The sequence below is a fragment of the Melopsittacus undulatus genome, chromosome 3 (assembly GCF_012275295.1).
Source record: "Melopsittacus undulatus isolate bMelUnd1 chromosome 3, bMelUnd1.mat.Z, whole genome shotgun sequence".
NCBI lineage: Eukaryota > Metazoa > Chordata > Aves > Psittaciformes > Psittaculidae > Melopsittacus > Melopsittacus undulatus.
Window position 1 is genome coordinate 11,604,387 of NC_047529.1, and position 14,637 is coordinate 11,619,023.

The 14,637-nt window shown below is 45.1% G+C and overlaps 1 long non-coding RNA gene across 3 annotated transcripts; it reads right to left on the reverse strand.

Moving 5' to 3' along the window:
- Positions 1–2,231: 2,231 nt before the first annotated feature.
- LOC115946239 (uncharacterized) lies at positions 2,232–14,344 on the reverse strand. 3 transcript variants are annotated; one of them, XR_004549510.1, is made up of 5 exons: positions 14,056–14,344; positions 13,054–13,839; positions 10,749–10,885; positions 3,567–3,661; positions 2,232–3,473 (listed from the first exon to the last, which is right to left on the reverse strand). It is a non-coding gene; the product is annotated as an uncharacterized lncRNA (long non-coding RNA). The 3 variants fall into 3 exon arrangements; XR_004549509.1 differs by having other exon boundaries at positions 13,054–13,174; positions 13,773–14,344; XR_004080330.2 differs by having other exon boundaries at positions 13,054–14,344.
- Between the last annotated feature and the right edge of the window lie 293 nt (positions 14,345–14,637).

Consider the following 14,637-nt stretch of genomic DNA (forward strand, 5'->3'; position numbering starts at 1 on the left):
TGGCCTGGCCTCGGAAAGGTGGTGGTGTGATGCCAGCACAGTGGTGCATAGCAAGCTGATGAACTGCCCCTGCCCCACACTCTCAGGATGACTGCAGCTACATCCACGTGCTGAGAAACACACTTTTTTGGTGGCCAGATCCTCTCTTCCCCCATCTTGTCTCCTTCCCCACTGCTCTCTCGCAGCAGCACACTTGGGGTTGAGGCAGCCTCATGTCACTTCATGTTGGTTCATTATTGCAAAGCTGGGGGAGGAAAAAAATCCTGACCTCTTCATCAGGAAGAAAAAAAAAAGAAAAAGCTGAAAGACCTGAAAAAAGAGGGAAAAAAAGAAAAAACAGAGGTCACTATAAAAAAAATCTGTGGTCAATTTACTCCCTGACTGCTTGGGAATGGGGTGCCAAGGGGTTGATGAGCCCTGTCCTGACCCCAACACAAGGCTCAGTGCAGACTGATGCTGTTTGCATTGGGTTGTCTGCATTTCAGGCCAATATGACCAGGGTGATGTGCTGGTCTGCAGACAGACTGACCCACCCCAGCTGTACCTAGAGCTGGTAATCCTGCTGGGTGTTGTAGCAAAACATCCTGTGAAGATGGGGCCATAGAAGAGAGATTTTCCCAAAGCCCTGAATAGATCTGCACAGCCCTGGCTGCACAAGCTCCCCATCTACTCTGGGTTCATACTCACCCCATCTTCTCAGTATAGCCTGTCACATTTGTGCTTGCATCCGCTGCTTACAGTGCTAGGCAGAGATGGGTCACGTTGCTGAAACTGATCAGAGGTTGGCGGTGGGATGCTCATTGCCCCACATACAGACATGCATGGCCAAAGGTCTTCAAAGGCAGGGCAGCAAGTCAATGCATGGTGCTTGCCTACACCAGATATGTTCAAATATGCTTTATCTTGGCTGATAACCTCTCTCTTCCCATCACCTTTGGCCCCACCACAGTTAGCAGCCACTCCATGAGTATGGCAGCACAGTCATCTTGAAACCTTTCCCCATCAAGAGTCACATTTCCAACCTGCTGCTGTCATTGGCTTCACTGGGCACTAGAAGGTGCTGGAGGAAGGCAAAAAGGATCACTGGGCATGAAAACCCCCCTGGATAGCAAAGAAACCAGCACTTTGCAGTCAGGAAGAAGCTTAAGAAACAGTGCAAAAGGTCAGATTTGGAGCACATCACAACTCCTGCCTTCAATGCCTCTAACTGCGCGTGATGCTGGAGAACGAGGTTATTCCTAGGACAGAGCTTCCACTTCCTGCTCTTGCCAAAGGCTTTCACATGGAAAAGAAGTGGAATGTTGAAAACCCAACAAACTCTGAAAACAAGGACAAAGCCTAGCTCTGGGAGGCTGCAGGAAACATCCACACGAAGCCACCGAGGGACTGCAGCAGCAAAGGCAATAAAAGAGATGGATCCTTCTTACTGCTCTGTGAGGGAGAAAACAGCTCCCAGATAGTGTGTCTTTGGAAATCATCCAGGTACAGGCCACGATGCTGCCTGCTTCAGCCAGAAGTCCTATATTCTGGTGGAAACCCCTTGGGGAATGGGCTGCTTGGAAACCACCTGCTGTGTGCACAGAGGGTGGCCAACAAAGCCGATGGCAAAACCCTGCCTGATTTCAAGGCAGGCATGAGCACAGCCCAAAAGGTTGAAAGCCCAGATGGTTTGTGTGTGCTCACTGGGCCTGTGCTGGCAGCAGCCACCACCCTGAACATCAGCTCTTTGAGAGAACATCAGAATCGCATCCAATGCCTCCAGCGGGAGGTTCAAATGACTAAGCCAGTAATGTAAATGTCCTCAAACAACAGACTGGAAGAGCTGTCGAAGGGGAATTTCCCCTCCCTTCCGCCTGAACTCTCTTTTACTTGTGCTAATGACTTCACATGAAGGAATCCAGATGTTAGCAATGGCAGCCACGCCAAAGAGCTGGCCTGTGTCTGGTGTGTGCTTCCTTGCTCTCCTGGCTGGCTGAGCTGTGAAGGAGCTCAGGAGCAAAAACCCAGCTGAACAACAGCTTCCCCTGGCTGAATGACAGCTCCCAGACCAAAGCACCACATCTCACCTGCAGTAAACCAGGATGATGGATGGTTAAAAGATAGACCAAGCAAACACTGCAGCAGCCCTTCACAGCTTTGAAAGTTAAAATGTCAGTAAAAGCTATGCTTGGAAAGGGTATTTGTGAAACAGCAGCTTGAACACCACTTCTCTGCATCTTTGACCAAAGCAATTGGGCTTCTGCAGAGGAAGATGCTCCTATCAGCCATGCACATTGGGCTGGGGAGGATGTTGTGCAAGAGAGAACTGTGCACGACTCAGTTCATCTGATAATGCGTATGTATTTTAACAAATAGTTTGCATCTTTACATCTCTGTATGACACTGGCTGCTGTCTATTAGCCACCAGCACCATCAAAAAACTCCCCACCTGGGGTATTTGTGCTCATCTGGGTGCTGTGGAGCTTGTACAAGTTCAACGTTTTGAAGTGCAGAGCCCCAGCATGACTGAAAGCCAGGCTGGCACCCTCGCCCCAGCAGCGAGCTCACCATGGAGCACTGGGACTGAGAGAATCAAGCATATTCTTTAAACACATGAGTTTTTGACTTATGGCAAATGATCCTAATGAAAAGCAGCTTCCTCATGACTGTAAATAGGATTTTTTTAATGCAGAATTTTGCCCTAATAGAGTAAAATCATAACATAGGAATTTTTATATCTATGAAAAGAGTCACAGCCCCAAATCTAAGCTTCACTGACACGGCAGCACCTTCGGTTGAAGGGGGAGGGCTTAGGGACAAGCATTTATTGACACATTCAAATGTGCTGAGACTTGAAGCCCACCAGGGGATTTGCTCTGCCCACAGCTCCCTGGCTTTGAGCACACAGTGGCTGTTCCTGACCCTACCAGCACCCTCCAGCTCAGGGAGCTGCCATCACCCCACATCCAGGGACATCCTTCCCGTGTAAGTGCTCAGTCAGGGCAGCGCTGGTTCAGAAGACAACCTGCATGTGAACACTGCAGTGTCTGCAAGAAAGCTCAGCACAGAGCAGTCGAGTTACCTCAAACAGCCTCAAATATGTTCCTCCAGCCACTCTGCAAATCCTGCTGGCAGCCAAGACACGCTTTATATCACACAAACATCTTCACTCCCAGTCCTCCCTCACTCTCTCGGGCTCGTTTCTCTGCCAGGTCCCTCCTTGTTGGCTTCTTCAAGCTCCGGCTGATGGCTCAGCCCCAGCTCCCGCCTGCTGGGCTCATCCCAGCTGAGTTTGCATCATACAGCCATGGAGAAATCCAGCTAACCATCCACAGAGAGCAGGCACTCATCCCAATGAAATCTTGTCCATGACACAAAGTGAGTGCAAGCTGGGGCTGCAGTGTCCTCCTGAGCCAAGCCATCTCCATCCAGACCAACAGCGGGTGCTCCAGCAGTCCTTGGCTGTAGGCACAGATGGATGGAGCAGCAGAAGCCTGTGTGGGAAGTGAGGAGCGTTGCTGCAGGGCAGGGCAGCTTGCCCATCCCATTCTATCCACTCTCTCCAGACACTGGGGCAAAACACCTACCCATTTCCAAGTGGCCTTTCCTCCCCAGGTGCTTACACAGCCAGCAGAACCAGCTGAGAAGTGGCATTTACTGTTTTCTCCCAGGGTACAGTCTCCTGCAGAAGGAAGAAGCAAGAACCAGAGCATTCCTGATGTAAACCTCAAGTATGAAGTTAATAGTAGACATGTGAGCAATAAGCACAGCCACCACCGTGTAACACCAGCTTTCTCTGCTCATTTACTCTCACTCAAGAAGCTGGCAAGTCATCTGCAGAGCCAGTTATTCTTGCTTCAAAAGCCTGAGCTTTAGGACTGTGGATCGGGGGAGCTACATGAAAATGAAGACAATGAAGTAAATGAGCACTGCCTGCATGCAACAGCTTGTTGTGGAAATGAGGAAAATAACTATCAGCTGTGCAGTTATTACAGAGCTGGTGTTCTTGCATGTTACACTGCTGGTAATTGCTAGGGGTTTTGAATAGTATGAGAAAAGGTTTTTTGGCTGTCTCCTGACAATGCTATGGAATGTGAACATAGGATTCAGCACCACATCAGGACAACGGTGCCTCCAGCCCTGTCTTCACTTCCAACAGTCATGAGCAAATGATCAGGGAAGAATAAGAACGACCACAAAAGGTATTTGCCCTGAAGCGCTGTCCTGCTTCAACTGCTTTCAGCTCAGGTGTCATCTGAGATGGATGTGATTTCTGGTCAGTGACCCGGCCACACAAACACCACACAAACACCACGCTCCTCAAGGGGACTCCCCTTTTTGAGTACTTGCCCAGTTTCCCCTTGAGCTCATGTGTATGTTTAGCACTCAAAAAGCCTCACACAGGAAGCTCCACAGATCTACTGCCTGCTGAATTTACAAACCGACTGGTTTCTGCTGTGTTTCTGGCTCTGGCTCCCTTTGAAGACCCCCACTTCTTGCTTCTCTAGGCCCTCTGTCATGCCTCTTTTCAGACATTTTTCTAAATCCAAAACTCATACCTCAGTTATACCAAAGCTTATCAGTATGAACCCTTGTCTCCTGCTGTCTTCCCTTTGCAGTCCTCTTCTGTCCTTTTCAGGTGAGCAAGCGCAACCCGTGTACATTATTGCAGATACAGATGAACCATGAAGACATACTCTCTTCCTTTCCTTGCCATGTTGTATGTACAACTGGCTTTGACCATTTCCCACTGCTACCTATAGCAATTCCAAGATACTGTTCTAGAGCAGCACCTTCTGTCCCCATTGTGTCATCTTCCACCTATCTTCCTTCATGTCTACCACACTTGGTTTCCAGCAGCCCTTCTCAACAACCCCCTGGCTGCCCATGTCCTCCTCTTCACCACCTCCAGAAACTTCATCTCATAAGCATGCTGTCCCACCCCACCGCTCCCCTCCAGTTCAGCACGAATACACATGAATCATCTTGGTTCCTGTAAGAGACTGTCCTATGTTCTACCTGCCTAGGAACAAAGACATTGAGTGAGAAGGAGACTCCAAATAAGAGGTCTAATTTCTGCTATAGACCATTTGCCTCTTCTCAAAAACGTGTCTCAGATCTTTACTCTTCACTCTTCGAGCAAAGCCAGAGCGTGCCCAAGAGGTCAGGAACAAAAGCTCTTCATTGAATTTTTACCTATGTTTATACAGCACATCTCAGATGCTCTCTTTATGCTCTCCCCGTGAGTCAGCGTGGAAGCATCCTGGAGACGATTCAGAAGTTATCCTTTTTTCCCCCCAGGAATGTCACCCCAGGAGGATATGACACAGCTGGTAAAAGCACCGAGCTCTTCATCCTGTTTCTCAAATACCAGACTCTTTCATCCAAGCACGTGTTTATGAAGTTCTTCAAATCTTAACATGAACAAAAATTCCCTGGAGTAGAGGCTGGCGTCACGCCACATTATGTATCATTATAAAAGACAAATTCCAGACACCAAGATATTCAGAACAGACCAGAAATAAAAGGAAGAAACACAGGGGAAATTTAAAGAGAAGTATGTGGGAGGGATGTTTAATACAGTGTTAAAGCAGGACTCATGTATTTAAGCAAACGCCAAGTGACTAAAGGAAATGCCTGTTGCGGTGTTCTTTTGCACAATTCAGGCCCTTTTCATTTCACAGATCTCACAGTAACATCAGCCCTAAAGCACCACGTTTATCTGCTCACCCTCACAGAACTACAGCCACAGGCACATGCTGGTGGCTTTTTAAGCCCCTGGAGACACGCGAGGTATGAACAGACTGTGTGTAGAAATAAGCTATCTACAGTGGTTCCAAAACCACCGTGCTTCACTTGAAGTCATGGAAGAGATAGAGACCCAGGGGGGATAAAGTCACTCGGCTATTTCTGTGCATCAGTTTTCCACCAGGTTTTTCATCAGCGTTTCCCTGGGCCATGGTTCCTGCCTCAGCTCCCACTTTGCAGTTCACCACCAAATGCTTCCGGCTCAGATGACCCTGCCTGCCCTCAGCAATGCAGGCTCTCCCTTTACAACAAACACTCCCAACTCTGAGCTCTTTATCTCTCTTCTCTGCAGAGGAGCACAGGAAGTCATTTCAGCAAGCATCAGCCAGCAGAAGTGCGATGGGTCAAGCCCATCATTTACTGCTTCAGCTGATCTACATGAGGCTGGGCACAGCACTGTTGCGGCACAGCTGGATTGCTGGTTGGAGTGTGCAACTGCTTTATTGCAGGCATGATGCAGGTCTGAAACCATGCTGGCCTCTAACACTTTCGTCCCCAGCCTCGTGAAACAGGGAGAGGTGAGGCCTTTGTCATTTGAGCTTCTCCCATTTACTGCAATGCTTTAGGACACTACCCTGCACACCCATCAGTTAAGAAGGTAAAGGGTAACTCTACCAGGTTAGGTAGGAGCCTCCACAAAGATGCTCCAAGGGCTGGAGCACCTTTCCTATGGAGACAGGCTGAGAGTTGGGTTTGTTCAGAGAAGAGAAGGCTTCCAGGAGACCATGTAACAGTATTCCAGTACCTAAAGGGGTCAACAAGAAATCTGGAGAGGGACTTTTTACAAGAGCATGTAGGGACTGGACAAAGGGGAAAGGTTTTCCACTGACAGAGGGGAGAACGAGATTAGACATTAGGAGGAAATTGTTTACTGTGAGGCTGGTGAGACACTGGAACAGGTTGAAGAAGCTGTGGCTGCCCCATCACTGGCAGTGTTTAAGGACAGTTTGCATGGGGCTTGGAGCAACCTGGTCTAGTGGAAGGTGTCCCTGCCCATGGCAAGGGGCTAGAACTAAGTGTTTTTTATTGTCCGTTCCAACCCAAACCATTCTATGGTTCTACAATTTCTCTCTAGACACAGAGTTTGGGAATGGATGTAAATAGGATTTTACATATAGATGTATCTTTAACATACTTCCCACTTAGTGAACATGACTTAAGGATTTCCTGAACAGAATACAGCACTTGTGCACAACAGCCACAGACAATGCTGTCACCTTTGGGTCTCCCTATTCCTGTTTGACATCTGCAATCTCCTACAGAGATCAAAATTGCATTGATGTCCTCTCCTGGTTTAGATGAAAGACAATAGCGTTGAATTCAACCACAGCTTTCTCTGCTTAAAGGTTCAACTACAGCAAGTTCCTTTGCTTCTCCAGGCAGGAACCACAGGGACCTGGAGAGTTACCCAACCCAAAATAAACAGGGAATTAATTTCATCAAGTGCCCTTGCTTTTTGGAGGCACGAAAGCCAAAGGACTGAATCATAGAGGTGGGGAATGAAGAACTCTTCTAATTATTAAGTACCATTAAAAATTTCAGTGCAGAACTCATCTGTGTAATTAGGTCAGTATTAATTACCCCGAGTTAATGATTCAGATCTCTCTGGTATTAAACACAAAGTACCTACAACAAACTTCCTGAAACAGGGAAAATCCAAAACAGACCACCTGACAACAAGGAAAGTAAACCAGGGGAAAGGTTATTACACTGTTAGTGGCCCAACTGAGAGCAGAACCAGAAGGTTCATGCTCTCTCCTGCCCTAAAATATGCTCAGAGTAGGGAAAAAGCATCTGCATTTGTGAGAGGACCCTCATGTGTGCTGGAGCAGCCTGGAAAGTGGGACAGAGAACCAGGCATCATCCAAGAATTACTCCGCTGGGCCCATGCCAGTTCCTCCTCCCAAGACACAGGCATGTATTTCACTTCTCTTTGAGCTGGGTAACTTTCTAGCAGGCAGCTGCAACTACATCACACAGTATGGCTCAGGCAATACACAAGAGAGCTGGAGAACATGACAAATTCTGGCACATGTAAATGCAACTTTGGCATAGGAAATAGTAGGAAATCAGTTCCAAAGTTAGATCAAACATGAATATTTTGAAAACCTTTGAGATGCTCCAATTAGATCCCCAAAGACAACGCCTCCGTAAGGCCCTTACTGTGGCATTCACTTCCCGGCAGCTCTGAAGCCAAGTTTTTCACACTTAATATTCTCTCACTTGCAGTTAAAATGGTTTATCCTGCTTTCTTGTGAGGAAGGAGGGACAGGAATTCAAAATCAGGAGGCTAGAGGAAAATAAATGCATAACCAGCATTGAATAAGAACTGCTGCCACAGACCACATGAAGGTACAAGTTCATAGAGAAAAAAAAAGCTCTGTTCAATGCACCATGTAACCAATAATTGACCATCTATAAAACTTCAATTGTTTTCTGTTATACTTTGTTACTAGATCACAAGGGGATCAGGATTAAGTCATACCACCCATTGCTGTACCACCAACACCCACTGAGGATGGTCTATTCCAAAAGGGTAAAGACGCCCTTCATGCTGAATCCATGTACCACACTTTCTGAGGAGACAACAGCTCCCTCAATGCATGTTTTCCTCCATGCCCAGAGTGCTTCAGTAGCACTGCAGGCTTTTGCTAAGTAGGAGCAGATGATGCAGAACAGTGACCGCATACCATACATACATACATACTAGTTCTCACATGGTTGCTACAGGTCTCACAACATGATGTTCTGCTCAGCAGTCATTACTGCACAAGTCAACCCTTTCAGCTTTCAGACATGGACTATTGGCTTTGATAAGGAAGTGAAGTGAGTACTTACGTCCACTCATAGTGGAGACAGCCAACTAATGATTTGCTCATTCTTGGAGTGCCAGATACTGAATTTTCATACAGCACATAATTCTGTTCAGGGATCTTTGCCAGAGCATGCAGTGAAATTAAAGACAAATTCCAGTAAGTTATTTAGGTATTTTTGTTGCTTGTGACTAACCACCATGGTCTAGAAGCAACTTCTAATCGTGATTAAAGGCTCTCCTGAGCTACCAGAAGCATTTTGTGCTTCCACTGAGGGGCCTGAAGGACCCATCTAGCCTTGGTTTGGCTCAATACAGCTCTTTCTCAAACCTAAATTAGAACAATACAGGTTAGATCTATACATAGAATGGATGAGAGCTCTAATAACAAGCATTCTCAGACTCATTCCAATGAGGAACCTCTCTGAAATCTGAAGGGCACAGACAGAGCTGGGTTATGCAGCTTGCCTCTCTTGAAACCCATCCAATTTCTACTATCGAAAAGCATGGCTTATGTTTCAACTTTGATAGTGACCACGATTATCTTCACCCAAACATCATTAATATTTTTCCTGAGCACCTGGGGTTATATCAAAACCATACAGGATAGATCTAAGAAAACCAGAACAATTCATTGACCTCTCTGGCTTTCATTTTTGCATAAGCAAAGCAGTCAACAACTAACAAGATGATGAAATTCTCCCTCTCAGATCTCTTGGGCAGCTGCCAAACCGATGTCTAAAGCAGAAGTCTGTTTCCTCACATACCAGAAAGATTGAAGGGAAGGGAAAACAGGCAAGTTCCTTTGGTTTTCCATCTTAAAAAGAAATCCCTCACTTCACACTGTGAGTAACATAGCATCTGACTTAGTGAGAGGTCATTTGTTCCTTCAGCTTAGCCTGTAATTCCCTAGCCTGGCTGTTCCTTACCTGAAAGCTTTTGGGGATTTTTGCCCTTGTTTTTTTTAAATCAGTTATAAATGCTTGAATATGGGACAATCAGAAATGTGATGGAGATTTTGGAAAACACAAGGGGTCTCTAGGTACAAAACCATGCTGCTGTTTTCTTCAATGTTACTGAAGAATACTTTGAATCTCAGTAAAAATTTGGCCTATAACTGCCTATTTTTAATCTCACCCCTACTCACAAGGTGAGCTTTGAGGTTTGATTTCTGTAGAGATGACCAGTGCTAGCCTCCCTTCTTGGCTGAGTAGTTCTATAGACAAAAACATAAATCACACAACTGTTTCCAGCTCTATCACAACAAGCAATATAATGCTGCAGAATACCGGGAAAACAAGAGCACAAAATGTAGCAAAACCATTAAGAACCTGAGGGATCCTACAGGTAAGAAAACTGAAAAGAAGCGACTTGAAGGATGATGCTGTTTGCTGCAGTTACAGCTCCAATTTATCATAGAAATTAAAGGTCTGTGTTCTTAAAATGAAATCACAGTTTTTACAGAGGGCTATCAAATACCCATCACACATGCATTCTTGATGGTCTGCCAGCATCACACACACACAGACATGTGATGTCCCCAAAAGAAGACAAAATTCAGACAGTCCTGAGATAATTGGCTTTTCTGGAGGAGGAATATCAGTAGCAGTGGTAGGAGTAGGGGAGAAAAAACAGATGACGCATTTCAGCCACACGAGGAAACAAATGAATGAATCACATACAACCCCCTCACACAGAATAAACAGCAAAAAGCAGAATTCGGTCAAAATTCAGCCAGAGGGATGGAGGAAGAGGGGAAAGGGACACAAAAATACAGCCATAACAAATGCCGAGCTGCAGCTGTTGGCTTTAAAAGCTAACAGGGGATACATGTAGGGATTATTTCTAACCCTTGTAGAAACCTCTCCAAATCTGCCCTGGAGTACTTTAGTTTGAAGATACAATGGCAGTGACAGTACAAAAGCTAACTCTAAAATCAATGAGAAAGTTTACAGCTTGATTTGCAGCTCAGCACTTCCCCCCCCATCCCTTACTCCACCGACTGAAATGGTTTGAATCAGGCTCCAAGTCAGTGATGTTTATGGTTTCTTTAAAGCTGAATTCCCAGGTGATTTCCCAGTGAACAGTCCAAACTCTCCTTTATAGTTCAAAGGTGTGTCACTGAACATGAAGCCACAAAATCAAGTACCTTAAGACTACTGTGTCTGAGAGCATCCAAATCCATCTGCTAGAGGGAGGAAAATCCAACCATTCCAGTGAATCCAAAAAGGTGTTTCTGTTTCTTGACGTTTACTGGAGAGGGAAGTACTCGGTCTCCATCAACACCTGAGACAACACAGAAGGGACAAAGGCATAACAAGGGAAGAAAAATAGATGCATTTAGATGGGGAGCTTAGCAAGGAAGACTGGAAACCACACAGGTTGTTGGCTGAACAAGTAGAGGGAAGTCAAGGAGCCTAGGAATTAGAGGAGTGATTTGGAATTATGTCACTATGAAATTTGAGATTGTGTAAACTTCTATCTTGATAAATCTGTAACAGGAAATTCAGTATGCATTCACACTAACCCCCCTCCCAGAGAGGGCAGGGTAAGACTGAAATGATACAAGGAGGCACAAAAGCACAAAATGTAATCAGTTCTAAGTAATGATGTTTGGTGGCTTTGTAATGGAAAATAACCGTGGTGCCTGAAGGTATTTGACATAGTTTCAGGTCCTCAAAACCTTAGTACAAAAGGTGTGAGAAAAGCAGAATGGAAGAACAGGACCTGGGGGTTGGGAGTATTTAGGACTAGCTGATGGCCAGGATGGGAGCACTTAAACTAAGTGATAAGTAGAAGGACAGGATGATTGCTGTGTCTGTAATGTTAATTAAGCTGGGAAAAGTAAACGACCCTTAAAGACCATCACATTTCTGTATGAATACGGGAAACTTTCTGGGAAATGATGTACTATTCCCAGTGACCATATAAGGATGGCCTGTAGAGCAATACGGGGACACACGTTAGGAGGAGCTATCCTCCGTGTTTCCCGGCGCCGCAATAAAGAATACCTGCTTGTCAACTTGAAACTCTGTTCAAGAGTTTGTTCCTGGAGTTTTCTCCGAATCAGAAAGGACCTGACCAAAGATCAGTAACTTTACAGCAACAGGAGAGATCCCAAAAGCAGAGATCCCAATACACCTGTGATCAGAACTGAGTGACCCTTACCAGGCCTCTGTGACTGTACCACAAACCAAGGATGCTACTGCTGAGCTGGACAGGAAATTTGGGCTATAAACTTACATGGACAAGTTTTGAGACCTTCCTCTACAGATCTTCAGAGAGCAAAGCAGCTGCATGGGGCCAAGTGCCCCAGCCCCTATAGTAGGGAAGGGTGCAAAGCTATAAGCTTGTAACTCCTGATCTAAAGTCCTTAGCCCGGAGGGCAGTTAAAATAAAACTAAATTACTACAATAACACATAAATACAGAAGAAAATCGACAACACACAGACTTACACGTTAACAGACCCTGAAGTGAAGATTGACACACCAAGATCAGCAGATGTCCAACTCAAATTTGCTCAGTCAGATGCTAGACACCATACAAGTGTTTTCACTGACGAATGAAAACAAATTGTCTTTTCAAAAGGCTGGTGTGCAAACAGCCACCCCTCAGCAGAGTCTAGCCAGCGTTGTTTAAACACTACTTAGAGCAGGCTGAGCCAATATTATACTGAGTAGCAACCAAAGACCTAATTGAGCACAACAAAAGAAAACCTGACCTGCTCAGTCCTCAATCATCCCTGACATTCAGAAAATATACTTACGTCTCTCAGTATACAGTTTGTAATTAAGTTTCCCAGTATACAGTTTGTAATATGTGGAGCTACAGGAAAACGAGACATCAAATTGTTCCCGAGAGGTTAAGATCAAGAGTGGCTCTTTGCAACCCTGTCTTTATTCAACTTCCATTCTTGAGAAAACCACTAGCAGATGTCTGGGTTGCATACGGCTTGTTGGCCATGACAGCTTCCGAACTGCATTTGCTTTACTAAAGTTCTCACTCCCGCTCCTCTCAATCTTCATCCAGCAAGGAACAGGGCAAGAGCTTTAAAAGGTTAGAGGAAGAGGCTGAAGAGAACTTGGTGATGGTTTGTACTCATGCTGACTGACACCCCTCCTTTCAGACCACCTCTTGGCCATTACTGCCTGTAAAAAGGGCCCATTAAAGCAGATCTCCCTGTCCTATTTGCTTGCTAAGCTGGTTTCATAGTCATTCTTTGAGAAGGAAATAGTTCAGTGTAGACATGAACTCATTTGGATTGGTGCCTTCAGGCAAACACAACTACAGTTGAAACCTTATGCATATGAGGTGTTAATAAGACAGAAAAGAAAGAAGGCCCAGATTCCAGGGAGTAAACTGCTTAATGTAAGCTAGATCAGCACCACAACAGCACTAGATAAGAGCTAGATTGCTCATTGCCACACCACAAAGCCCCAAATTAAGACCTACCTGCACGGGGATCCTTGTTGAATTACATACCTAAAGCAAAAGCTTTAACTAAACTCTAGTCTGCATTTTTCTTGTATTCAGTGAAAGCTCTTTTGAAGTTTGTCTTTCAGTACTTCCAACACTGAAAAGCAGAAAGGATTGTCAGGAATTCCCTTATCACCAGTCAAGTGGCACATTTCACTCAAGCATACATAACAAAATAAAACTGGGTAGGGGGGAAGGGATCCAAGAATAGGTGCAGACAGTCCAAGCAGACAGGCAGAATGTTTTTATTTAGGAAAAAGGGAATGCCATCTTCTAGAAGATAAACACAGTAATTTGTGCATTAATTATAGCTCATTTACCTTATCCAAAGGCCTCCAATTCCTCCTCCCAGCTGGATTTAGAAGTAAAGGCCTGAGCCTTTATACAAACAAGCTAATGGATTCTAATGGCTTACTCTGATGCAATGTCATTTAATCAGAGCAGCACTTCCATTTTCCCTGCTGTATTCAGGGAAGAAAAAAATAAAGACTGCATCCACATTCATTTGCCTCATCTAATCACCTCCCATTGCAGTCAATCTTTCTCATGCTTTCATCTTACTGGACTCTTGCCTCTCCCTTAAATTTAAAGGGGAAAAAAGTATCAATTTTTAGCTCCCTGTTATTTCTCAGATCACTTTCCACTAAAGTAACTCCAGAAGTCATTCATATGTTTGGTTATTTTATAGTAGTTACCAGGTTTCGGTCACTGTTTCCTCAACTCGAAGTTTGCTTCATAGGAAAACAGCCTGTATTTAAAAAACTAGAAAGATTTACGATTTAATGACTTTAACAAAGCAGGCAAACAAACAAAATGCAACACAACCAAAGCAAGATACAACAGCCCAATAACATACCTGCTTTTTAAAGACTTTACATCTCCCATTTCCCATCTGTCGCCAAATCCCTTTCCCACCTCATGTTGTTGCTTTTGGTTGCTTTCCATTTCCATATCTGTGTCCTTATTTATTTCACTTACTTGTTACTCCACACTCCCAGTTCTTAGTCAAGACAATTCTTTCTCCATGGGAGTAGACCGGAGATCCAATGGGACAGTACAGTCACCAGTGCGTCTCCACACCCAGTGTAAACAAAACCAGTCTGCCCAATTTCTTCACCTGTACCTCTTACTTATTTAGCCCACTGAGGCCACCTGCTCAGTCTTCTCTCCCCTCTCATCACTTCGTAAGGCAGGTAGATGCTTTCTCACAGCATTTCTCCTTGCTAAGTACCACTCAGCCTGTTTTCCCTTAGCTGTGTCCTACACAGGAGGCCTGTTTTTAAACTAATGGTTACAGGAAGGGTAGGAATTAATTAATTAATGCTGCCACTCCACCAATCCCACCCACTTCACTAACAGGTTAATATCACATGTGCACTCCACCCTATCTTACTCATATGATTTAATTCTTGGGCTCTTTTCCCATACCTTTGTTCTTGCAACCTGCTCTTGGTTGAGTCTGATCCTTCCCTTGTCCTCATTACTACCTTTAGTGCTCACTTGCCTCTCCTCTGCCTCTCTCTCCCCACCATGTCTCTGCCCACCCACAGTACCCTCCTC